This window comes from Stenella coeruleoalba, assembly GCF_951394435.1.
Source record: "Stenella coeruleoalba genome assembly, chromosome: 3".
In the NCBI taxonomy this organism is placed as follows: domain Eukaryota; kingdom Metazoa; phylum Chordata; class Mammalia; order Artiodactyla; family Delphinidae; genus Stenella; species Stenella coeruleoalba.
Window position 1 is genome coordinate 72,828,625 of NC_137148.1, and position 24,220 is coordinate 72,852,844.

At 38.7% G+C, this 24,220-nt stretch overlaps 1 long non-coding RNA gene across 1 annotated transcript in view; it reads left to right on the top strand.

Annotated features, from left to right (window-relative positions):
- LOC307184013 overlaps nucleotides 1-24,220 on the top strand; it is a 138,588-nt gene that overhangs the window by 65,754 nt on the left and 48,614 nt on the right. The window lies entirely within an intron of this gene.

Sequence of the window (24,220 nt, forward strand, 5' to 3'; positions counted from 1 at the left end):
GCCTATTCTGGTATTCCAGAATTACATGAATCCCAATTTTGCTTGTTCTTAGAAGCCTGCATTTTATTTGGAAAAGGAGATCCTTCCCACTAACAATTTATTCCACTCTCAATATACACCAGTATAGAATGTGCATTTGTAATCTCTCCATCAGCAGATTCAGCAAACATCTTTGCCAAAAGAACAGCCCAGAAACAGAGATATTTGGGGCTCACTGATCTGTAAATCTAAAATTAGTGAATCATGTTCTGGTACTCATTCTACTGTTTGTGTGATTTTTAGCTTGTTGTACCACATTTAAATAATTATACCTCTGTCTGTAAAATAGAAATACTACCTCCTGAATAGTTTCAAGGAATAACCAAGAAGATCCATTTTAATACTAAAATATATGTGTGTGTATTGATGTAATGAGTCATGATTGATTACAGAAAAAAATGATCAAGTATCAAATTGTATGTGGCACATTATTAGGTAATATAAAGAAGGTTAAAATTTCAGCCTTAGGGACTTCCCTGGCGGTCCATTGGTTAAGACTGTGCTCCCACTGCAGGATGCGCAGTTTCAATCCCTGCTTGGGGAACTAAGATCCCTCATGCTGTGTGGCGTGGCCAAGAAAAAAAAAAAATTCAGCCTTGGAAAGAAATGTTCTCCTTTAATTTTCCCCAAAATTAGGTAAAAAGCTTTCTTTATAAAATTTTAAACTATGTAGTCTTCACTATTTAATAAAATATGTTTATATCATATCAAGTAAACAATAAGAGTCTTGCTAGCCATCTTTGCTTTGATAAACAAGGCTCTGAGAATTACTTAACCTAGTTATCCTTAATCTTTCCAAATATACACAGCTCTTGTGTTTAAAAGTGACAAGTTACAATTATGGACTAATTACTGGTGCTTGCTCTAAACATATGCAAAATATTTACAGTGGAATAAAAGAATCCACACATCCCAATTGCTTTGGTACAGATAAATTCTACAGCCCTCTCTTTTTTAATTTTTAATTTTTAATTTTAGGGGAAATGCATGCTCAGCATCAAAGAAGTAAAAATTACAGTTCTCAACCCTGCTTTGTTTAAATGTGTTTGCAAATGTTCTTTCTGTGTGGATTTCTAAACATCCCCCTCACTCCACTACCAGCAACACACACATATTTGGACATATTTTGCCATTGCAAAATAAATCTACACAATTGTAGTAGCATTAGATGTTTTAAAATACTTAGAGTTACTGATACAGATCATAGTTTTCCTAGAAATTGGTTTGTCCAAGTTCTTTGTACTTCACTGAGCTGTCATTTTGTGGATCTTACTAAATGAGCTAACATGTAGAATCTTCTCATAGTCATCTATTGAGGTTTCAGGACATATGTCATGGGTATTAAAGATATTGATATTTGATATCCTTCATTAAAATTGGCAGAAATGATAGGCAGCCCTGAGCAGCAGTCAGCAATTGATCAAAGAGTATAACTGAGCTAGAATTCGAATCAGTAGACTCTGATCCTAGTCTCTGACTCATTAGATTTGGCCATATATTTATCTCGTTTTTAAATTTATAACCTATAGAATAGTAGGACTAATAGTTGTTCTTCTCATATTTTGTAGGATTGCTATGATTCTCATTTTACTCTATTATTAGTTATTTTCCAAACTTTAAGTAAAGTATTTTTATATGCTCAGAACTCTAAAGCATTCACAAATCAACATACAACCTGTATATTACATTTTTTCATAACATTGAATTTACTTTAGGCAGACACCATGAGCCATTTAGATTGAAAATATTTGGGGTGATTAAAATGGTTTGGATTCACCAGTGACCATGAGTTTCAACTTAGTTTCTTACAGTTTTTAAGCATACCAACTGTGTGGGTTTTTTCTCCCTTTTTCTTCTTTAAACAGATTTTTTTCCTATACTTAGAGAAAGTATAGGTTTGGAATTAAATTGATCTGAGTTTGGCTCCTCTTTACAGAATAGTTCCAATCCATTGGGTATATTGTCAGCTCTGCCTTCAGAATATGTCCAGAACCCCACTACTTCTCTTCAGCTTCACTGCTACCATACTGGTCCAGTCTTTCATCTGGGCAATTGTAATAACCTCCTAACTGGTCTACCTACATCAACCCTTGCCTCCTATAATTTATTTCCCATATCAGAGTGATCCTTCTAAAATACAAGACACATTGTATCTTTTTAATGTTCAAAATCCTAAAATGACTTCCTATTTCATTCATTCCAAAGTTCATTCTCCTAAAAGCCCTTTATGAGCTGGGCTTCCTACCTTTCTGACCTCATTTCCTGTGCTCCTCTCTCACTCCACTGCAGCCCCCTTGGCCTCCCTGATATTCCTCAAACACACCAAGCTCTTTTGTACATGCTGTTTTCTTTGCCATCTGAATGCTGTTCCCCGAGATATTTTCATGGTATTCTCCTTCACTTCCTCCAGGTCTTCACTCAAATGTCTAGAAAGCATTTTTTTTTACCATCTTCTGCAAATAACAATGTATCATCTAGGCCTTTTTTACATCTCTCTATAGCACTTATTCTCAATGAATATATTATATATTTATTTATTAGTTTATAATCTGATTTTCTCCATTAGAATGTAAGTTCCATAGGCCAAGGACCATGTGATAACTTCAGTAGATGCCAAAAAGGCATTTGACAAAATTCAATATCCACTTATAGTAAAACTCTCAGCAAATAGAAAAGAAAGGAGTATCCTCAGTCTAATGAAGGGCAACTATAAAAAACCTACAGGTAACATCATACTTCATATTGAAATACTGAGTATTTCCCCACAAAGACTAGGAAAAATGCAAGGATGTCTGCTTTCACCACATATATTCAACCTTGACTAGAGGGCCTAGCCTTTGCAATAAGGCAAGGAAAAGAAGTAAAAGACAAAATTGGGAAGGAAGAAGTAATGCTGTACTTACAAATAACATGATTATAGAAATAGAAAATTAAAAGGAATCCACAAATAAACTACTGTGACAAGTGAATTTAGCAAAGTTATAGAATACAAGGTTAATATAAAAAAGCAATTGCATTTCTACATGCTAGTCATTATCCTCTGGAAGTGAAATTAAAGAAAAATTATATTCACAACAGCACAGAAAAACATGAAATACTTAGGGATAAAATTAACAAAATATGTGTAATACCTGTACATTAAAAATTTCAAGATACTAATGAAAGAAGTTTTAAAAGACTTAGGTAAATAGAAAGATATACTGGATTCATAGATTAGTAGACTCAGTATTGTTAAGATGGAAATTCTCCTCAAATTAATTAATGCAATCTTAATCAATAGCTCAGCAGGCTTTTTGTAGAAATTTAAAGTCAATTATTTTTAAGTTTACATGAGGTTGCAAACAACCTAGAAAACACTTTTGTTAAAGAAGCATAACATTTCAAGACTTCTATTGACTGATCTCAACATTTACTATAAAGCTAGAGTAGTTAAGCAGTCTGTTACTGGAATCAGTATATATGATTCCATGATTCCATTCTATACACATATATTTCAATATAATCAACAGTAAATTTTAAAAAATTGGCTCAAACGATATTGTTAATTGATTTTCAACAAAGTTTATCTTTTAATCAAATACTACTTGAAATGAACCTCAACACGTACTTTATACCGTAAACAAAAATATAACTGGAGGGCTTCCCTGGTGGTGCAGTGGTTGAAGGTCCGCCTGCCGATGCGGGGGACACGGGTTCATGCCCCGGTCCGGGAAGATCCCACATGGCGCGGAGCGGCTAGACCAGTGAGCCATGGCCTCTGGGCCTGCACGTCCGGAGCCTGTGCTCTGCAACGGGAGAGGCCACAACAGTGAGAGGCCCGCATACCGCAAAAAAATATATATATAAAAATATATATATATATATATATATATAACTGGATATTGATCAGAGACTTAAATATAAGAGCTAAAATCATAAAACTTCTTGAGTAAAACATAAATGTTCATGGCAAACTTGGGATAGGCAATGCTTTCTTAGGGCATAAAGCATACAAGTCATAAAAGAATGAAATTGATAAATTGGACTTTCTCAAAATTAAAAACTTTTGCTCCTTGAAAGACACCATTAAAAAAATGAAATGACAAGCCAAAAGGTAGGAAAAATATCTGTAATACATATATCTGATAAAGGGCTGGTTTTCCGAATATATGAAGAACTTTCACAACTCAGTAAGAAAATAACAATCCAAAACAATATCGGCAAAAGATTTGAACAGACATTTTATTAAAGAAGCTATCCAAAGGGCCAATAAGCACATGAAAAAATTGTTTGATGTCCTTGGTCTTCAGAAAACTGCAAATTAAAATCACAATGAGACAACTCTATAAACCCACTAGAATGGCTAAAATTTTAAAAAGTTGACAAAGCCAAGTGGCGCTGAGGATACGAAGCTACTTGAATTCTCATATATTACTTGTGGGAATGTAAAATGATGCAATCACTCTAGAAAACAGGTTGTAGTTTCTTAAAAGCTTAAATGGGTACTAATCATACAACTCAGCCATTTGCTCTTAGAACTTTGCCCAGGAAAAAGGAATATATTACACAGAGAATTATACACAAAGGTCCATAGTGGCTCTACTCATAACAGCCCCCAAATGGATACAACCCAAATGTCCCTCAACAAGCAAATGGATAAACAAATGGTATATCCATAAAATGGAATACTTCTCAGAGGGGAAAAGAAAGAACAAGTTACAGATACATGCAACAACACTGACAAATCTCCATAAATTTATGCTAAGTAAATAAGCCAGACCCAAAAGAATACATGCTGTTTGTAGGAAATTCTGGAAAAAGTAAAACTAATCTATCATGTTAGAATGCAGATCAATTGCCTGAGATTGGGAGTGGAGGTAGGATTGACTGAAAAGTGTATTAGGAAGGCTTTGAGGGGGGAGATGCTCTTATTTGTAGTGATGGTTTACTCAAGTATATACATTTGTCAAGATGGTACACGCAGTATGGGTGCATTTTATTGTATGTAAACTCTAACTCAATATAGGGTTTATTTTTTAAAGGAGGCTTCATGAGAAGAAAAAGAATATAATCCATGGCTGAAAACAGTATTTTTAACTATATATGTTAGAAAAAGGGGGGATCTGAGGGTACATCATTGAAAATGTTTATTCTTTTTTTCAAATACAATTTCACTGTGCATTACAACTTAAGATGGCTGGTAAAAGCATCCTAGTTGGCGTGATAAGAAAAGTGAAGAAGTCACCCTGAAATCAAAGCTGTGATTCCTGTTAAGCTTCTGAGCTAGTACAGAAGCTCTGGTCCTTGTGAACATACAAAGCAGTGTCCTGGAGATGCAGTGTCACAAAGAATAAAACCCAAAAGGTTGGGGAGGTGGCGAAAGGGGGATAGTGCTAATACCAACCTGGCTCCTTTGCTGGGAATTCTTGTTATCTTGTTCTGTACTTATCTAGTGCCGTATTTAGAAAAGATTAAATCAAAACTGTGAAATTAAAACATGATGAGTGACAGTTGTGAGAGACAATAGCTGTGGCATTAGATTTTCATCATGTCAGGCCTGAGATCTGTATTTCAGATTACTTTTTTCCACTGGCACCAATCCTGAACTATATGTAGAAAAAAACAGATCACTCACTGCTGAAGGTTGGGGGAAGGTAGGACTTGACTTTAAATGAGTTGGAGGAGACTTTGAGGAATAATGAAATTGTTCTGTATTTTGACTGTGATGGTGGCTGTGTGTCTGTATGCATTCGTCAGATCTCACAGAACTGTGCACTAAAAAGGGTAAAAATTACTGCATGTAAATTATACCTGAATTTTTAAAAAGAAAAAAAATCAGTATTTTCCTAGAACTATTTCCCCAAAAATGTGTTTTAATGCGAAGGAGCTATTAATGGTCATCATAGGTATTACATATCTAAACATCCTCATTAGACTGTCAGTGTACAAAATGAGTCATCAGGCTGTTCTATTAATAGAAATTGAAATGTGTGAATAGCAATATTTTAGTAAGGATATAAGACATAAATAGCTGTAGATACTGTTGTGGGTTTTGGTTGATTTTTTTTCTTTGCATTTGTGTTCAAATGTAGTAAGTATAAGAGTTATTGTATATTTGAATGTTGCTCTTTTACATTTGCAAAATTAAGACACTTGATTGAAAGGAAAGCAGGAACTTCCCACCAGTAGATTACTCACGTTTAGTTTTAGAATGCTCTATATATGCTTTTTAATTACCTTTGTAAGTTGTTTAAAGTGAATAGATTGTTTTGTTTGTGCATATAAATACTAGTTCTCCAGCCTGAAAATGTATTTACACATCTATTTATTCATCATTCTATTGTATCTAACATCATTCTTATTAGTAATCTTTCTACAAAAAGAGCACTTTAGTAATATTTTGTGGGAGTGGCACTTAGTACAATATCTGGATGTAAAAATCAGGAAGAAAGTAAAACCTACCCCTCTGATCACTTTCCTTTTTATGCTAATGGCACTATCACTCTGGGAGTCAACTCAGGCTTAAAACCTAGTAGACAGTTTTGATTCCTTCCTCTTTGTTCTTTCTGTACCCAGTCATTTGCCCAGTCCTGAGCCTCCTACATCTGCTTTATCTTATATAGTTACCTCCTCCTCAGGAAACTAGTAACTTCTTGGTAGTGCCGGAAACTGAATGTGTGCATGAGCCAGGGAAGGTATTAAAAAAAATACAGATATCTAGACCCATCCCAGATGTGCTGAATCAGGATCGCTAGGTCGAGCCCAGGAATCTGTACTTTTTGAGAGTTTCTAGGAAAATGCAGAAGGCTGCCTATTTGTACCACCCAAACAGTCTCTCTTCTTAGAGACTGAGAGATGTAAGAAAGGATAACAGTGAAAAGTGGGACAAAAACATCGAGAGAAAGTGAAAGTCCTGTGGAGAACAGTGAATGAACAATGTTCCCCATTTCCCTACTTCCAGCCATCTAGCTCAAAACATGTAACCATCAGGCATTTGTGCTAATCCAAAACAAAAAGCAAAAACTGAAGATTTTCATCAGGGGCATTGAAAACAAACATTGCCTGGGAGAACTATGACAGCTAGTAGCAAACTTGATTCTCGATGCCCTAAAATAAGATCATTTTGGAATTTGAGGACCTAGGGGCTTATGTATCCTAAATTGATGTATTTCTGGTGCTTTTCATAATACAAAAACACAATCAACGATTCCTAGACATTAGAAGAAAACCTGCAAAATGAAAGAAATGCATCAATAGAAAACCCAGCATAAGTAAACATAAATAATTCAGGGAACAAAGAACTCTTAAAAAAAAAAAACTCTAATAAGTTTATCAGAGAAATTCGAGCAGATAGGATGTTATAATAAAAGAACAATCAGACACTAAGTAAAAGTTCTCAGAAACTGAAAGTATATTTGCCAAAGTGAAAACATAATTGGAAGGATTAAAAGATAAAATTAAGTAAATGCATGAAAATAGAAAAAAATCAAGAAAACATAAGATAGAAGAAAGTTATAACAAAAATAGAGAGTTCATCCAGATCCAAGATCTAAATAATAACAGTTTCATAAAGAAACATCAGAGAAAATAGAAACAGGAATTATTTAAAGAACTGAAGGGAGCCATGAGTCCTCAGACTAAAAGTTTTTACTAAATGATAAATAGAATAAATGAGAAAATGCCTACAAACTCCATGAACTTACAGAAAGTTAAGAATAAAAAGAGATTCAAAGGTTGGAGAAGAGAAAAAAAGGATTGAGATTCTGGCTTTCATATGATTTCTCATCTGCAATATTATTACAAGAAAATAAAGTAGTGCTCTCAAGCTTTTTGAAGAAAAGTTATCTTCAACCAAGAATTCTATAGCCAGCTTAAATATCAATTAGATGTAAAGGCAGAATAGAAACATTTTCAAATATGCAAGAATTAGTACATGTATCTCCCAAGCATTCTCTCTTTAAAAGATATTTGAGAGTGAAGGGAGTAAGTTAAGGAACAAAGATATGAGATCCAGCAAACAGTGGCTGTAACCTACTGCTACAATGCACAGGAGTCTCAGAGGGATAGCTGTGCACCAGGCCTAGAGAGCAATCAGTTCAGAGGCTGAAGGGGGACCGGAGGCTGGAAATGTCCTAGAAAAAGAGGTTTCCACAGACCAGGTAGTATGTTTGACAATTTTTAAAAAAAATTATGGGAGATAATGGAAGAAAAAAATAAAAGGGCAAGACAATAAGAAACTTTAGGAAAAACAAGAGACTGTAGAAAAGGATATGTAATCATACTACACTATTTTCTCTGCTGTAACTAGTCATATAGTCATAATATAATGAAAATGCTGTTTAAGAATTTTTTTTAGTTGTGTCCAATCTATAGACAAACCTCAGAACAAGTATATAAATGTTATCAATCTCAATAAGATAAAAGGAAATATACAGATGACAGAATTTAACAGAAAGAAGAGAAAGGTAAAGAATGGGGAGCATATACCCTCTTTTAACAAAGTAAATATTCATATTGTCTGTCATTGATAAAAAAAAATTTTTTGAGTCTTAAATATTTTACATAAAGTCATAGGTGGTGTAAGAGCGCGAAATCCACCTATCATAAGCAGGAAATCAATGGATAATGTAGTTCCAGGCATATAATATGTACTCAGTAAATGTCACTATCTTGATCAAAACCCATTAAAGAATTATGTTTACGTACCTCTCCATGATATTCATGATTCACTATAATTTCAAAACAGCTACCTTGGTGGCTTATTCTCCCTATAAACTCCCTACTCCAGCCAAATGAAACCATATCCACCATGCAACTATTGATACAAGCATGTGGTGGGAGAGATTAGTAAGAGTAAAGACTTAAGGATTCTGGGAAGCTGATGTACCTTGATGAAATAAAATTTCATCTGTAGAACTCAAAAGACACACATTTATTTAGTATTGGCCAATATGAAGCTTGCAAAGAAAAGATCACATTTAATCTGGCATAACAGGGACTCTGTTTCTATTTTGCCAGTTAGCCCCTAGTAAAGAGCTCTAATTAGAAACTTTGGAGTACTCTTCTTTAATCTCCTTAATACTGCAAATATCATGAAAACCACAGTGAGGAGCTGGAGGCAACATAAAGAAGATTATTGGTGTCCACAAGTAGCATAACAAGAGTGATTCTCCCTTTTGCACCCATTGGCAATTTGGATGGTCCAGAGGGAAGAATGATTCAGCTTGAAACACAGGACAATAATGATAGCTGAAAAAATCAACTGAAATAAGCTGAAAAGAGCTTCATTACATTTCAAGAGTGCATATTTTGTTCATCATGAATGCAGACGACTATTTCAGGTTGTCTTAGTATGGCGGCTGTAGGCAATATGTGTTCTCCGCATCAATATATTCATGGTAGTTATGTTCCTTTGGTTGTAAGCAATAGAAACCAGCTGGAGCTAACTCTTGGCCCCATTAAAAAATAGTTGGTAATAAATTGTAATGAAATAATAGAAAATAATGAACTGAAAAGAGTAAGTTAAAAATAAACATTGAAATTTTACATTTTTAAATAAATTAATATTTGGAAAGATACTGAGTAGCTCTCAGAATAAAAGGAAGAGTTAAACAATTGGGACTTGGGAAGACTGTGACTAGGGTTACTCTGGTATTCTCCATGCTGAAACGAACAAACAAACAAAAAGACCTGGTTGGTGTCTTTGAGCACTACCACTGAAATGACTCAGCTTCAACCACTTCTACAGTTTTGAAACTCACCCAGATTCAGATTCAGAAAGTAAACAGTCATGTGTTTTAGCCTTGGGAGGAAGGGGGAAGGGAAACCCTGCGGTTGACAGTCCGGCACAAAAATGTTGGAGTGGATGACGAGAGCTTTCTCAAAGGAAAGAGGGAAAATGCATGATGAGCAAACAAAATCAGGTGCCCGCTACAAACTGTCAAGGGCTCTTAAAAGACGTCATTCTCTTGCAGCTGCCTCTCTGGTCCTATTCTTATCCTTTCCTGCGGTTATAAGGATTCCCTTCATTTTCTTGCCCTGGTCGTAAGGTATTTTCAGTTTGCCCATCAATGTGGTTACAGTTTTAGCTGTAAGTATTTTTTTTCCTTTATTTTAGGGCTTAATTTTTATGGTCAAACTAATCTTTGTGGTAGAATTTTCTCTTACCCTGTACCATTAATAGATTAAAACATGTGAGATTTTGTATATTTGTCCAATAGTATCTCATAGCTTGATTATCATCATTAATAACTACTAAGTTCTTACTATGAACTCAGCATCATGTAGAAAGGGTGGCAAAGAAAGTTGGTTTTGGAAAGAGTTCATTATCCAGCTGAGAGAATACAAGATAAAAGTGTGAAATAACAGCCAATGGGAGAGAATAGTTTATAATTATTTTATAAAATGTGATCAGGTTATTTTAAAACAATAATTATTTTTAATGTTATTTTTCACATAATGCATTTTACTTATTGAAAATGGAATTTCCACGTCTTCCTGTCGTGGGTTGAATTGTGTCCCCCAAAGAGATATGGTGAAGCCCTAACCCCTGATACCTGTGTATGACCTTATTTGGAAATAGAGTCTTTGGAGATGTAATCAACTTAGCATGAGTTCATTAGGATGGGCCATCATCCAATATGACTGATATCCTTATAAGAAGACAGAGAGAGACACACAGGAAGAATGCCATGTTATGACAGGGGCAAAGATAGGAATGATGCAGCTATAAGCCAAGGAATACCAAGGATCCACCATGACTATCACTAGAAGCTAAGAAGGATTCTACTCAGTCTCAGGGAAAGCATGGCCCTGATGATACCTTGATTTTGACTTCTGGCCTCCAGAACTGTGGAAGAATAAATATCTATTGTTATAAACCACTTAGTTTATGGTACTTTGTTACAGCAGCCCTAGGAAACAAATATACCCCACTTCTGTCTCTTCTCTTTTCTTCCACCAGCCCCAGATTATAACTCTTACCATTACTGTAAGACAGCACCTCCCAAATTTTAATATGCATACAAATTGCTTGAGGATCTTACTAAAGTGTTGATTCTAAGTCAGTAGTTCTAGGTGGGACCTGAGAGTCTGCATTTCTTATAAGTTCCCGGGTAATGTACATGCTGCTGGTCCAGAAACCTCACTTGGAGAAGCAAGGCTATATAAGAAAGTCAGCATGGAGATGCCTCTGTCAGGTGTGTGTCAGATCTAAGCTTTTTGACACAATGCTAACAATGATGAAGTGAAAAATATATCCAGTGAGACAAAAAGAAAATGAGTAAATAGAATATCCAAAGAAAAAGAATAAGAAAAATTTCAAAATCAACTCTCAGATTATTCTCCAATCATCCACCATTCTCCCCACCCGCTCCCCTCCAAAGATTTAGAATACAAATATTTCAAACTTGCTTTCTGAAGAAGTGAATTTACCAATATAAAAATAAGTTGATATTTTATGTGGTCACTTTTAACTTTATTTTTAAAATGGTGATTTCAAAAGCAAACAGTGCAGGGGACTTCCCTGGTGGCACAGGAGATAAGACTCCGCACTCCCTATGCAGGGGGCCCAGGTTTGATCCCTGGTCAGGGAACTAGATCCCACATGCATGCTGCAACTAAGAGTTCGCATGCCACAACTAAGGAGGCTGCCTGCCACAACTGAGGAGCCCACGTGCCCCAACTAAGGAGCCCGCCTGCCGCAACTAAGACCCAGTGCAACCAAATAAATAAATAATAATTAAAAAAAAAAGCAAACAGTGCAGACTGAGAGATGAGTGAACACCATAGAACAACACAGGCCAACCACCCTGCAGTTAATGACATTTCTATTGTATTTGGGAATAGTCGCCTTTTGCAAAGGAACAGAGACTAACTTTCAGAGCTTTTCAAACTGCCTGTTCTTGGACTTCACCTTCAGATAGTGGTTCTTTAGGCCTAGAGTCTGGCCCAGGGATTAGAATGTTTTAAGGCTCTGTGGGTAATTCTGTTGCAAAGTCAGGTTTGGGAAATACTGGTCCGAAATAAGAAAATTTACTCAATAGGTACTTCATTTTATTCTATACCTGAATTTCTAATTAAAAAGAAAAAAAATCTGCCTATATTAATACACAGTTAAAGCAAACACAGTATTATATATAAAACTAATTTTAGAAATATGATTACCTGGCATCAGAACTTCAATATCAATTTTAGAACAGAGTGTTCTTGATTATAAAGATTTCTCCTAGTCTTCACAGAATAATATCTCATACCCTCATCCTCTGCCTAGTAGTTTACAAACCTAAGTGTACATTGGAATTCCATATGGGCTGATTTCCAGGCCCCAGCCCAGGACATTCTGAGTCGGCACTTCGAAGTGGGGTCTAAGAACATGCCTTTTGGCCATGTACCGCTGGCACTCTCCATACAGGTGGCCGGTGGGCTACAGCTGGAGAAATACTGCCTTGTTATTGCCCTCTGTGCTGAACCCTGCAGAGGAAGAAATGAACATGACTGCTCAAGAATCTGGCTGTTAACAATCTAAATCTATCCCAGGACCTTGCAAAGGGTAGTGACAGACTGAAAATGAGCATGGCATCTAATCAACAAGCGAGATGGCAGATAAGGACGTCTTTATGAAGTGTTCCCTGGTTTTTACAGTAAGCCACTCAAGGCCCACACATAATGCCAAGTTCCAACCTGATTTGCGTCACCACAGTTGTGGGTTTGAGCCAAGGCTAGTTATCAGACGTATTGAAAAGATAACCTCCCCAAATGTGGGACAAAATAAGACGCGAGCTCGGTGCGCCTGAAGCAAAAATCTGAGTGGAGGTCATCTCTAAGTCACTGTGGAAGGACGACGTTAGGGATTTGTTCCAACAAGCCTTTGAAAGAATTTCATCAGTGGACTATGGAGCTCTTAAAGTCAAAGACAACAAAGCCAGTTAATTCCCTGCTTGGTCGGGATTCAAAAGCTATAAAAATCTGTCCCGCTCTGTTGAAAGCGCCAGGACTGGTCCGCGTGCAGGAAAGGACGGGGGAGCAGGCGTCTTCGAGAAGTGGCTGAGCGCGCGGACCGGGAAATCCACCGGCAGCGGGTGCGGTGAGTCAGCGCTGAGTCACGCCGGGCGCTACGTGCCGGCCAAGGCGCCCCAGCCCGACGCGCAGCCGCTCGCGCAGCCGAGCTCCGGGCTTCCTGGAAAACCCTCCCCGAGCCGTTTGCCCCCAGGTCCCCATCCCGGACCCCCGCCGTCACACACTCACTCGCCTGCACGCACGCCTTCTCGTCCCAGCCTGGTGACATCTAGACTTCAGCACCGAAGAGTCACAGATGACAGTCGGTGACAGAGCTCCGGCGGATGCTTCAATCCCATGTGTTTCCTCAAGACGGAGATTCCAGTTGCTCTGGCTTTTTTCGTGTTTAGTTTTTTTTCATTTCTTTTCTTTTTTTTTTTTTTTTTTTTTTCCTGGCAGGGGAGTAACACACTGATCTTTTTATAGTTTCCAGTATTTTAAATGAAGCTCAGGAAGAATGGATTAATAAAACATGTGTTGAAAATTATGCATCAAATGGTCACACTGCTTTGGGGTCTAAAATTATTACAATGTGACTACAGTTAGAGCTTTGAATGCTGGGTAACTGGAGAAAAAGACTAACTCTGTTCTGATTTGCTTTTTGTTAGTGAAAAAAAATCTTTGCTGGTTTGTCCAATCACCTTTCTAATAACTAAATTATTTTGAAGACTGGAGACGTGTTTGGTAGCGATTTGATGTGAGGTTACCAAAGAACGGGGAGCCGTGTCTTTGTGTATCCTATTATATCCCACTGTCCTGAGGTACAGATGATACTTTGTTGGTCTTACAAAATATGGCAGTGATTGCATTTGTGCTGAAAGTTGATAGCAGGTATTATGTCATTGAGTGGCTAGTCAATGAGATAGTCCTGATGCAGATGGGGTAATTATTATTTAAGGGCAGTTTGAGGCTGATTTTCAAGACAGAGTCAGACTGGATCTTTAGAAGTTGTTGTACCGGCTGTTGCCAGTTGTTTTGCTTCTTTGGGAGAATTATATCCCTCCTTATCCCTGTGTGCGTGCAAGATGATGCAAAACATTGGAGTGTTTTTGTATTTTGACAGCCTTTCCTGCAGGGAAGGAGACTGAAGTAATTAGAGGTTGAACTGACTCACCAAGGTTACAGAGAAGCATGACTATCCAATTTTTTAAAAGGAGGGAAAAGCCACCAAACTGAAAAAATAATAAGGAAACATGAAGATATGAGAGCCCAGAAAAGCAAAATGAGTAGTTTCAACCAGAAGTAGAATCTATTATACTTGAACTGTTCATAACCAGAGATATACTTGTGTGCAAGGCTTTTAAAAAAGCATGTTATTCTCGTATAAAATATCTAAAATTTTAACTAAGCATATACAGATCTTCCTCAACTTACAATGCGCTTATATCCCAAAAAACCCATTGTAAGTTGAAAATAACATAAATCAAAAATGCATTTACGATACCTAACCTACTGAACATCATAGTTCAGCCCAGCCTACTTTAAACATGCTCAGAACACTTACATTAGCCTACAGTTGGGCAAAATCTATTTTATAATAAAGTGGTGAATATCTCATGTAATGTATTGAATACTGAAGGCAAAGAACAGAATGGTCGTAAGTGTGTTGGTTGTTCACCCTCGTGATCGTGTGGCTCACTGGGGGTTACTACTCACTGCCTCTGCCATTGTCATGGGGAGTCTACACCTCATAGCTCATGAGCTCGGGAAAAGATCAAAATTCCAAGTACCATTTCTACTGAATGTGTATCACTTTCTCACCATTGTAAAGTCAAAAAATCATAATTTGAACCATTGTAGGTAGGGGATCCTCTGTACATCATTTGTTTAAAAAACTGTGCATGGTTCTGATTCTTTCTTACTACCTTATCAATATTGATACTATCTTGGCACTTTATGGAGTCATACAGACTTCAGTTTGAAACCCAAGTTCACGTTATAACAGTGCGAACTTGGGCTACTTACTTGGCTTCACTAAACCTGTTTCCTTCTCTGTGAAATGGAGATTAAAATCACTATTTCATGGGCTTGTTAGACAGGATTAAAAGAGATGATGCCTGTAAAAGATTTAGCACAATGCTAGGCACATTAAAAACAAACAAATTCCTTCAGTAAATGAATGCTTGCATCCTGCTGTCATTGTTATTGAACTTGATTAAACTATAGATTAGGTCACAAAGAGGTAGTATTTTGTCCAGATCACAGAACTAATAAAGGCTTTGGGAATATACATCACAAACTGACCTTAGGCAAGATATTTCGGTAAGATTGTAAAACAGCTGGGTGAGTGTTTGATGTTCTTTGATTATGAAAGGAGAGCTGAAAGAGAATGCCTACAGTCATCAGTTGGCCAGAAAGGTGATGCAGAATAGCCAAGCAAGAGCCCTTTTCTTCTGTCCTCAGAGAGAACAAGTTGGCAGTGTAGAATGGCAGTCACTAGGCAAAGAGAATATAACATTTGCCCTTTAAATTATAGATCAACTCCCTTGACATGCGATTCTTCATTATTTTGCAGAGACAGAAATTTAGTTCTTCCCACGTATAAAGTAATGAGCTTAGCTATTAATGGAGATTAGCGGCCAATATCCAAGCAGCTCTGAGCCCCCCACCTATAAGACGTAATAGTCATTCTCTTGAAATAATAAAATAAATATTTCTTTTATAATTACCTCCCTCCCAAATAAAGCAACTGTTTTGTACATGATTGTAGTCTCACATTTACAGAATCAAGAGGTGAACATGGTCACGAAAGCAACTGCCTTTTATGATAGTTACTCTCTATAATAGTTTTCCATTTATTTCCTTTTGCTAATCCATTGAGTATTCTCTGCAATCTTCAGTATAGATCCTGGAGACTGAAAAATGAACAAGACAGACAAGACCTAATCGTCGAGGTTATGTTCTGGTAGGGAGAACAAACATTTTAAAAGTTAAGAAACTAACAAATTCAGTAAGTATCCAGAATTCTCAAAAAATTGATAAGTGCTAAAAAGGAAAATTCATAGGCTGCCATGTAGAATCCCAGAAGGAAATTATTTATATAGTTAGATCAAAGAAGAACTCTCAGAGGAGGTGACATTTAAGCTGAAGCTTGAAGGGTAAGAAGGGTTGCATAAAGCAGGGGGAATAACAGCTCAGGCAGAGGGCACAGGGATCACAAAGACAAAGACCTTGAGCCTGAAAGCACTTTGTTCAAAGAACTGCAAGTGAGGGGATGAGTAACATGACGTTAGGTTTGAGAGGCCAGATTCTGCAGAGCCTTGAAGGCCATAGTAAACATTCTGGATTATATGCTCAGTAAAATTGGCAGCTGGTTGAAAGGTTTTAGCAGAGGGTTCCATGACGTGATTTACATCGTCAGAAGACTGCCCTGTGGAAAATGCATCGCAGGGAGCAGGAATGGAATGGGGTTCCTTTAGCATTGGTACAACAATGGCTAGCGAAGGCTGATATTGGGGCAGTGGAAATAGAGAGAAGTGGAGGAATCTGAGATATATGCTGGAGGGAGGAGAGCCAGAATGAGCTGATAGATTAGAGTGAGAGCCAGGAGCATGAGGAATCAAAGATGACCTCTGCTTTTCTGGGTACTGAGCACTTGGGGAGTCACCAAGTTCTTGGTGTTGTTTCCCCGCCAGTATTTAAAGTTGAGAGTTCTGAAATGTGTGCTCATACGTACACACACATACACACTTGTGAAAACTCCCACTGCCTCTAGAGAACTAAGTTCCACATAAGGAATGACCAAGTGAACGCTTAAGTGAATGCCCCACACTTAATGGTGTTTGTCTCTACCTGTGTACTTTTGTCCAGGCACATAAAGTTGCAAGGCACATAATACCTTCCCCTCTCCTCTCCTCTCCCCTTTGAATCTGTGTATTCAAATCCAGCTCAATATTCATGCACAGGTAAAGTCCTATTTTCTCTATGAAGCCATCACTAACAGCCAGGTCAAATGGATCTTGCTGTCCATGTCCAATCCGCTTGACACTTGAACTTTGGCCTTGTCATATGGCTATACCAAAGGTTTACATGTCTCATAAATGTCTATATAAATGTCTCTCCAACTGAACTTTAAACCCTCTTAAGACCAGAGACAGATTCTCATACACCCATTATAGCACCCACAGTAACAGCAGCATGTTTTGAACATAGGAGGGGCTCAGTAGCAATGCAATCACTGGCATTTTTACATGGATGGAAACTTGGTGATCACCCAGGCTAAGAGTCCATATATTTGGTAAATAGATTAGGTCACAAAGAGATAGTAGTCTGTTCAGATCATAGAACTCATAGAATGTTTGGGAATATACATCACAAACATGTGGGCTCAGTCACCTTAAGTGGGATCCTTTACTTCTGGGCCTCCATTTCTCATTTTAAACAAGAAGGAGTTTACACCTTGTGACCCCAAAAGTTCTTTTAGGATTTCTTTTTTTTAAACCATAGTTTACTGTCTATTGTTATGAGCCAGATACTGAAGTAAGCACTTTAGACATGCTTTTACTTGATTCTTGTAAAAGCAACTTTGTGAGGTGAGACGGTACTATTCTCATTTTCACAGACTGGGAAACTAAGAAATAGGAAGTTTAAGTAGGTTGCCCAAGAGTACTCAGGTAATAAGCAGCAGAATATATTTGAATTGGAATCCTGGCCTGTCCAACTGCAAAGGCTGAGATCTTCATCATAATGCTATGCTGCCTCATTTCTACACTCTTCATTTTTATAGAGACTGAGAAAAGTTAGATATTTTACTCAGAACTTCACATCCAAGAACTGGTAGAGGTAGGCCTGGATTCCAACACCAGCTCTCTTTCCTTTATAACATGCTTCAGGTATCAATTTTATCAATGAGTATTCAGAATGGGGGGTAGTTTTAACCTATTTCAATGAATATACTGGTATTGAATATAATTCAACAACGAACATAGTCGATTGTGTTTGTTGAATAAATAAATGAGTTTATCTTCTAGTTTACAAAATACCTCTATGCTTCACCAGTTCTATGTCAAAGTCAATGAAAAGGCAAGTAACTGATAGATTCCAGTAAGTAACTGTGGGAACACCCTGGAGTGTGAGGGGTGGCAGTCATCACTATAGTATAGGAGACAGCCTCTGCGGGCAGTTTGCTGAGAAGAGTAGAGTATAAATTATATTCCCTCTTAATCATGTCGACAAGGAATGACCTAGTTTATGTCATCTCTATCTCCAAGGAAGAATAAACGTGGTTCCCTGCCCTAAGTTCAAACTATGATGTGGATCACCCCAAAACCCACTTTTCCTCAGGGAAGGAGAATCTCTCAGGGTGTAGCCCATGAAATACATAAAAGAAAAGCATGGACACCCCCCCCGCCCCCCCCCCCCCCCCCCCCCCCGCCACCTGCAGGAATTTGTAATCTACTTTAGGAAACAAAGTAAGAGAGGAATTCTAGGGCCTAACAGGTCTGTCCTTGATCACGTTCTGTCCTTTGAATAAGTCCCCTGAAATGACCTTGCTGGGTGCTCTGTGAAGCCAAGCAAGCCTGGGCCCCACTCAGCATCTCAGGCCTTCTGGTTTCTCAGGTCTGAAGTCAATGAGGGCAGCATTAAGGTGACAAAGACCTTCTGGAGAGCCCTCTGTGAGAAAGAAACAATTTTGAAGGGAGAGATCAACACTAGAAGGATGATGACAGTGATGATCTAATCACGTGTCCCAAGCAAGTTATTCCTAGAGCTACCCTGGGATTTTCCACAGCCAGACCAAAGCATAAAGCTGGCATTCATCCCAGTAGACCAGGGCTTGTTTTGAGTCTCCTCAGCAATTCGACAGACCCTGAGGAAACTTAAGTAATAGTGAAAAAACAGACTCTCCCATGGCTTCAAACGTCAGAGCATTGCCCTTAGAGTTAAAAATGATCATTTGCAACTTTGTGTGTGTTTTTGCTACAAATGTACATAACGTGTATTTATAAGTATGACTGGAGAATGATTCACCAACATTTCCAGATGAGTTCTAAAGACGAACTTCTGGGTAGCTTGAATAACATATGTATATGGCAAGGAACGTTTATTCTTATTAATAATTGTCAGCACAGTTCCGCTTATTAAAGCACTTCCCAAATGTTAGTCTATATACATATTTTCTTTTCAACAATATAATCAGATGAAATGAAAGATCTGTGTGTGAGGGCAGGCCCTAATTCAGCTGACATCTGGCCACTTGCATTTGTCCTCTTTCATATGGCCAAGACTTTGCCTCTAAACTTCAGACTTTGTGGGACAGAACCTCCTTTCTAATGGAAAAGGTTGGTTTTGTTTTGTTTCAGAATCTAGGAGAAAGACTCAGAGGCCCAAATGAGTTCTATGTCTATCTTGAATAAAATCTAGAGACCCACATTGAAAATGCTGTTATCCACACTTTACATTAATATAGGGAATGGCTGTAGTAAACAGTAAACGAATTCACCATTAACCAGTGCTGGTTAATGATAATCACAGCATTTGCATAGTGCTTTGTCCTGCGACAGTGCAATCTTTAGTTTTACATAATACCCTTTTGAGGCAAACTGGCATGATATCATTATCCTCCCTTTGTAGATAAATTAACTAAGTCAAGAGATTGGAAGCTTTGAGGCCACCCAGAGATCAAGCAAAGCCAAATACAGACTACTGGCCCCTGCGGCTGTTGTTTTATTACCTGAGGACATGGCAATTCCTGCAGACTTTGTACTTTGATAGCCTTAGGGGGTGAAACTAGGATTGCCCACCCACTCTTGAATAAGAGGTGTAGGGTGTTTAGGCCAGAGGTGTGGTGAGGCATCTTGAATGCTTTGTCGGGTGAAGTTTCTCAAATCAGAAGGAAGCCCAGAGGCATGGATATTGCTGCCACATCAAAAATGTTGAAGTATAGTAAATACCTGGTTACTATATAAGGGCAATACATTAATAAAACCACAATATGACTGAATGTCCTAAAGGAGCCTTCAGGATGCCAGGAACAAAGCAGTGCTCTTAAGTGTGTGCTGGGGTGAAATTCAAGGGCACTGTGCCTCTGATGAGTTTGGCAAAGAGGAAACCAAATGTGAACCTTTGGACCACCCACCGTACTTCCACCTAAGTGATGGGGGGGGGGATGGGAAGGGGGTGGAGCTGGAAACAGACTTTCCTTGTTTAAAATTTAGATTTTTATCTTGGCTCAAAAGGAATTTTACCTCAAACGTCCCCAAATCTAGAGGCACATATCCCTCCTTCAGAACAAACTCACGGAATTAAACAATAAACCAACATGTAAAAGGGGGTGCACATTACATACTGTCACTAAAGACGCGTGCATGAACGTCCCTTCACCTCTAAGCATTTACAATCTTGGTAGCTGGATGTGCAATGCTATGTGTACAACAGGTAATTAAATCCTACCAATCAAAAGTTCATACTCAGTCAAAATGAGCAAATGTACAATGATAATTATTGTCATGATCACGACAAATAACATTTACTCTGGGCTTACCATATGCCAGATCTTAGGGTAACATCTATATCTCATTTAATCCTCACAATAAGCCTAGAAGACGCTATTATTCCTAGTTTTACAGAAGCAGAATCTTGGATCAAAAAATTTGCCCAATGTTATCCAGCTATTTGTTTGCCACTAGGGTCTATGATATTATGACTGGGCATATATATTTCACTGGGCATGAAATTCCAAACACAGACTCAGGTATAGCATTGTTACTGAATTGGTCGTATAGACGCCCCCCTTGGGCCCTAGCCTGACAGAAGCCCCCTGCCTCAGCTGGGAAGGTTCTTTCTCTGTTCAGATTCACACAGCCAATAAGGAAACCGTTGCTGAGACTGAAACAGTACAAGCTTTATTCAATGGCCAGAGAATGGAGAAGGAGGACTTAGTTTGCAAATCAACTTCTCAACCCCACTTGGGCTGAGACACCATATACATAGGAGGGTCCAGGTAATAGGGAGGGAACTGAGTAAAGAGAGAAATATTCATGACTTAACAGTCCTTGTAGGGCTCTTCTGGCTGTTGCCATGGCAATTAACTATCATGGCACTGGTGGATGTGTTGTATGGCATGCTAATATATTACAGTGAATCTATTATGAGGTCAAGGTCAACTGGAGGTCAGGTCTTCTGCCATCTTGGGCCTACTTGGTTCAACCAGTTCTGGTGGACTCTTGTTTTCTTTTCTGGTGGTTTCCTGTAAGACAAGGATAATGCTTCTCCACAGCCTACATTTTTCCCTGGAGGAAGAGGGAGGGTTAGAGCTGAAGGCTAACAGCCATGGTAACAGCATGTAGTTTTATTTCTCTATCATTAATCTTAGCCTAGCCCTACTTCCACTGCCAGTGGAAAACTGCATTTTGCTAATTCAAAACTCATTTTCTATTGAGTAATTCTCACTGAACTCAAGATTACTCTTTCTCTATCTTTCCTATCCCCTTTTCTGGGGATGAGATATTGAAGAGAGGAGAGTAAAGCATATACATCATCCTGACATCTGACGGGAATGGGGCCCTTGGTCTTCCATCATTCTCTGTTCCTGCTGGCCTTGGTTGATGGCGAACCCAATCTGCTTGGCCCCGCTGGCCTCTGCTGCTGATGCTTACAGTCCATATACTGCAGATGTCATGTCCAGCATTCTGTATCCTCCTCATCCCACCCCAGGCTCCTTTGGGTCCCCTGGCTATTCTCAGCCACCCCAGTGCTCTTGAGAACTGGGGGATCTGGTGGGTCCTTTCCTGCCCCATGTAGGGTGAGACTCGCCTCAGTTCTGACCACCCAGACCCTCCCTCATCCACTCTGTTGCCTTGCTGGATGTGACAGTTCTCTGAAATGTCTGGAGTCTCCTCTGGGCATACTCTACAAATAGAGGCAAGATTTCCCACATTCTCCATCTCCAGTCTTCCTAAGTCTGTATGTGGCTTCTACTGCCCCCTCTCAGGGACCTAGGCACTAACTAGGTCTCCCTTTGAATTTCTCACCCCTTCAAGCTGGAGGAACATATATCTCCTATCTTTTTTTTTTTTTCTTGCGGTACACGAGACTCTCACTGTTGTGGCCTCTCCTGTTGCGGAGCACAGGCTCCGGACGCGCAGGCTCAGTGGCCATGGCTCACGGGCCTAGGCGCTCCGCGGCGTGTGGGATCTTCCTGGACCGGGACATGAACCCATGTCCCCTGCATCAGCAGGCGGACTCTCAAACACTGCGCCACCAGGGAAGCCCTATCTCCTATCTTAATGATAAGGACACTAGCCATTTTACCCACTTTATGTCTTACATAGAAACTCTGTGGGGCTCTGGCTCCTTCAGGCTCTAAGCCTTATGGAACTTAAAACACCCTTTATTCTTTTGTAAATGTTGGCTTTCAAGATAATTCTATCTATCTGAAAATTCATAAAAGCTACTGAGTACTTTAATTTACTTTTTTACTCTAGTCTGTATCTTCCTGCTTTATGAGGCAATATTTTCCCCTAACTTACAGGTCGATGTGGGCAAACAAGAGAAATGCAAAAACTAAAAACCTTAAACTTTATCTCTAAATAGTAACTCATAAAATTTCTGTACAGAGATATGTATTTTGTGAGTGTGAACAATACTTTATAATTGTCTTCTATGACATCAGTGTCTTAACCTCAACTTTCCCTATAAACGTGTGTCTTTTAGTCATTTTTCAACAGTATTCAGGATATGTTACCTGTTAATTAAATGAATGATGCCACACTTTTATGATCTGCGGTTTCACTTTCCTTAGCAGAAAAGCAGTTAAGATGTGTGATAAGCACTATATTTGTGTGTGTGAGAACTAGTCAGGCTACCATTTTGCACATACATCATAATTGCCTTTTGTGCTAAGAGCCATGCAAAAGTCAGCCATAAAATTTTAGCCACTGGGAAGTTTCATTCCAATTTCACTGCATTCAAATCATTGACATTTTCAGCTGAATCACATATCACGGATTCATTCGCATGTTCCCTCCTGGCTGGTTAAAGTCGGTCTGATGCTGGCCTGTGTCGGGCCCTGAAACACAAGTACCTGACACTTGGCTGCATGACTTGTATTTGAAAACCAGATGTTCTTTGTGCCATTGGACATACCTCTGCTGCACGGCCAGATCCTGGATGCTACACCAGAGAGCTCTCCTTTGTCATGAGGTCACCCAGAACCAGCTCATGGGGCAAGCCTGAGAGGGAGGGGAGGAAGGCAAATTGCACCTGAGTCTCTTCCGCTTGTTGTCCACACACATTTTAGCAGATAAAGTGAACATTGAGAGCCCATTTTTGTAAAAATAAGCCCCCAAAATCACAAACTCATAGAATCACCTACATATATATATATATATATATATATATATATATACACATACATATACACACACACATATGTATATATTTGCATGTATTTAGAGAAAAGTCTAGGAAAACACCAAGACACTGGAGGGTACAGAAGGGCAGAAAGGTGGACTTCTACCTTCAATTTATATACTCTGGGCTATTCTGACTTTTTTCCCCATAAGTACAGTCTAGTAATCTTTTTTATAATGCAATGGACACCACTATACCCATTAACGCAATTCAATAACTGTCTTTTTTAATTAATTAATTAATTTATTATTATTATTATTTTTGGCTGCATTGGGTCTTTGTTGCTACGCGTGGGCTTTCTCTAGTTGCGGCGAGAGGGGACTACTCTTTGTTGCGGTGCACGGGCTTCTCGTTGCGGTGGCTTCTCTTGGCATGCAGGCTTCAGTAGTTGTGGCACGTGGGCTCAGTAGTTGTGGCTTGTAGGCTCTAGAGCGCAGGCTCAGTAGTTGTGGCTCATGGGCTTAGTTGCTCCATGGCACGTGGGATCTTCCCAGACCAGGGATCAAACCTGTGTCCCTGCATTGGCAGGCAGATTCTTAACCATTGTGCCACCAGGAAGTCCCCTAGTAATGGTTTAATATGTATATTTTACGAAAGAGAACATCAGTGCCAGCATTATAAGGGAATAGGTCATGCCAGAGGGGGAGGTTAGAAGATGTTTCCTTCCTTCAAATGCAGAGTCAGCTCTGGGAACTGGTGTTGTAGAAGCATTTGGTTATACAAAAGAAGCAAGGGAGAAACATGAACACTTTACTCTTAAGAATGATGAAACAAAAGGGTCCAGGAGAAACTT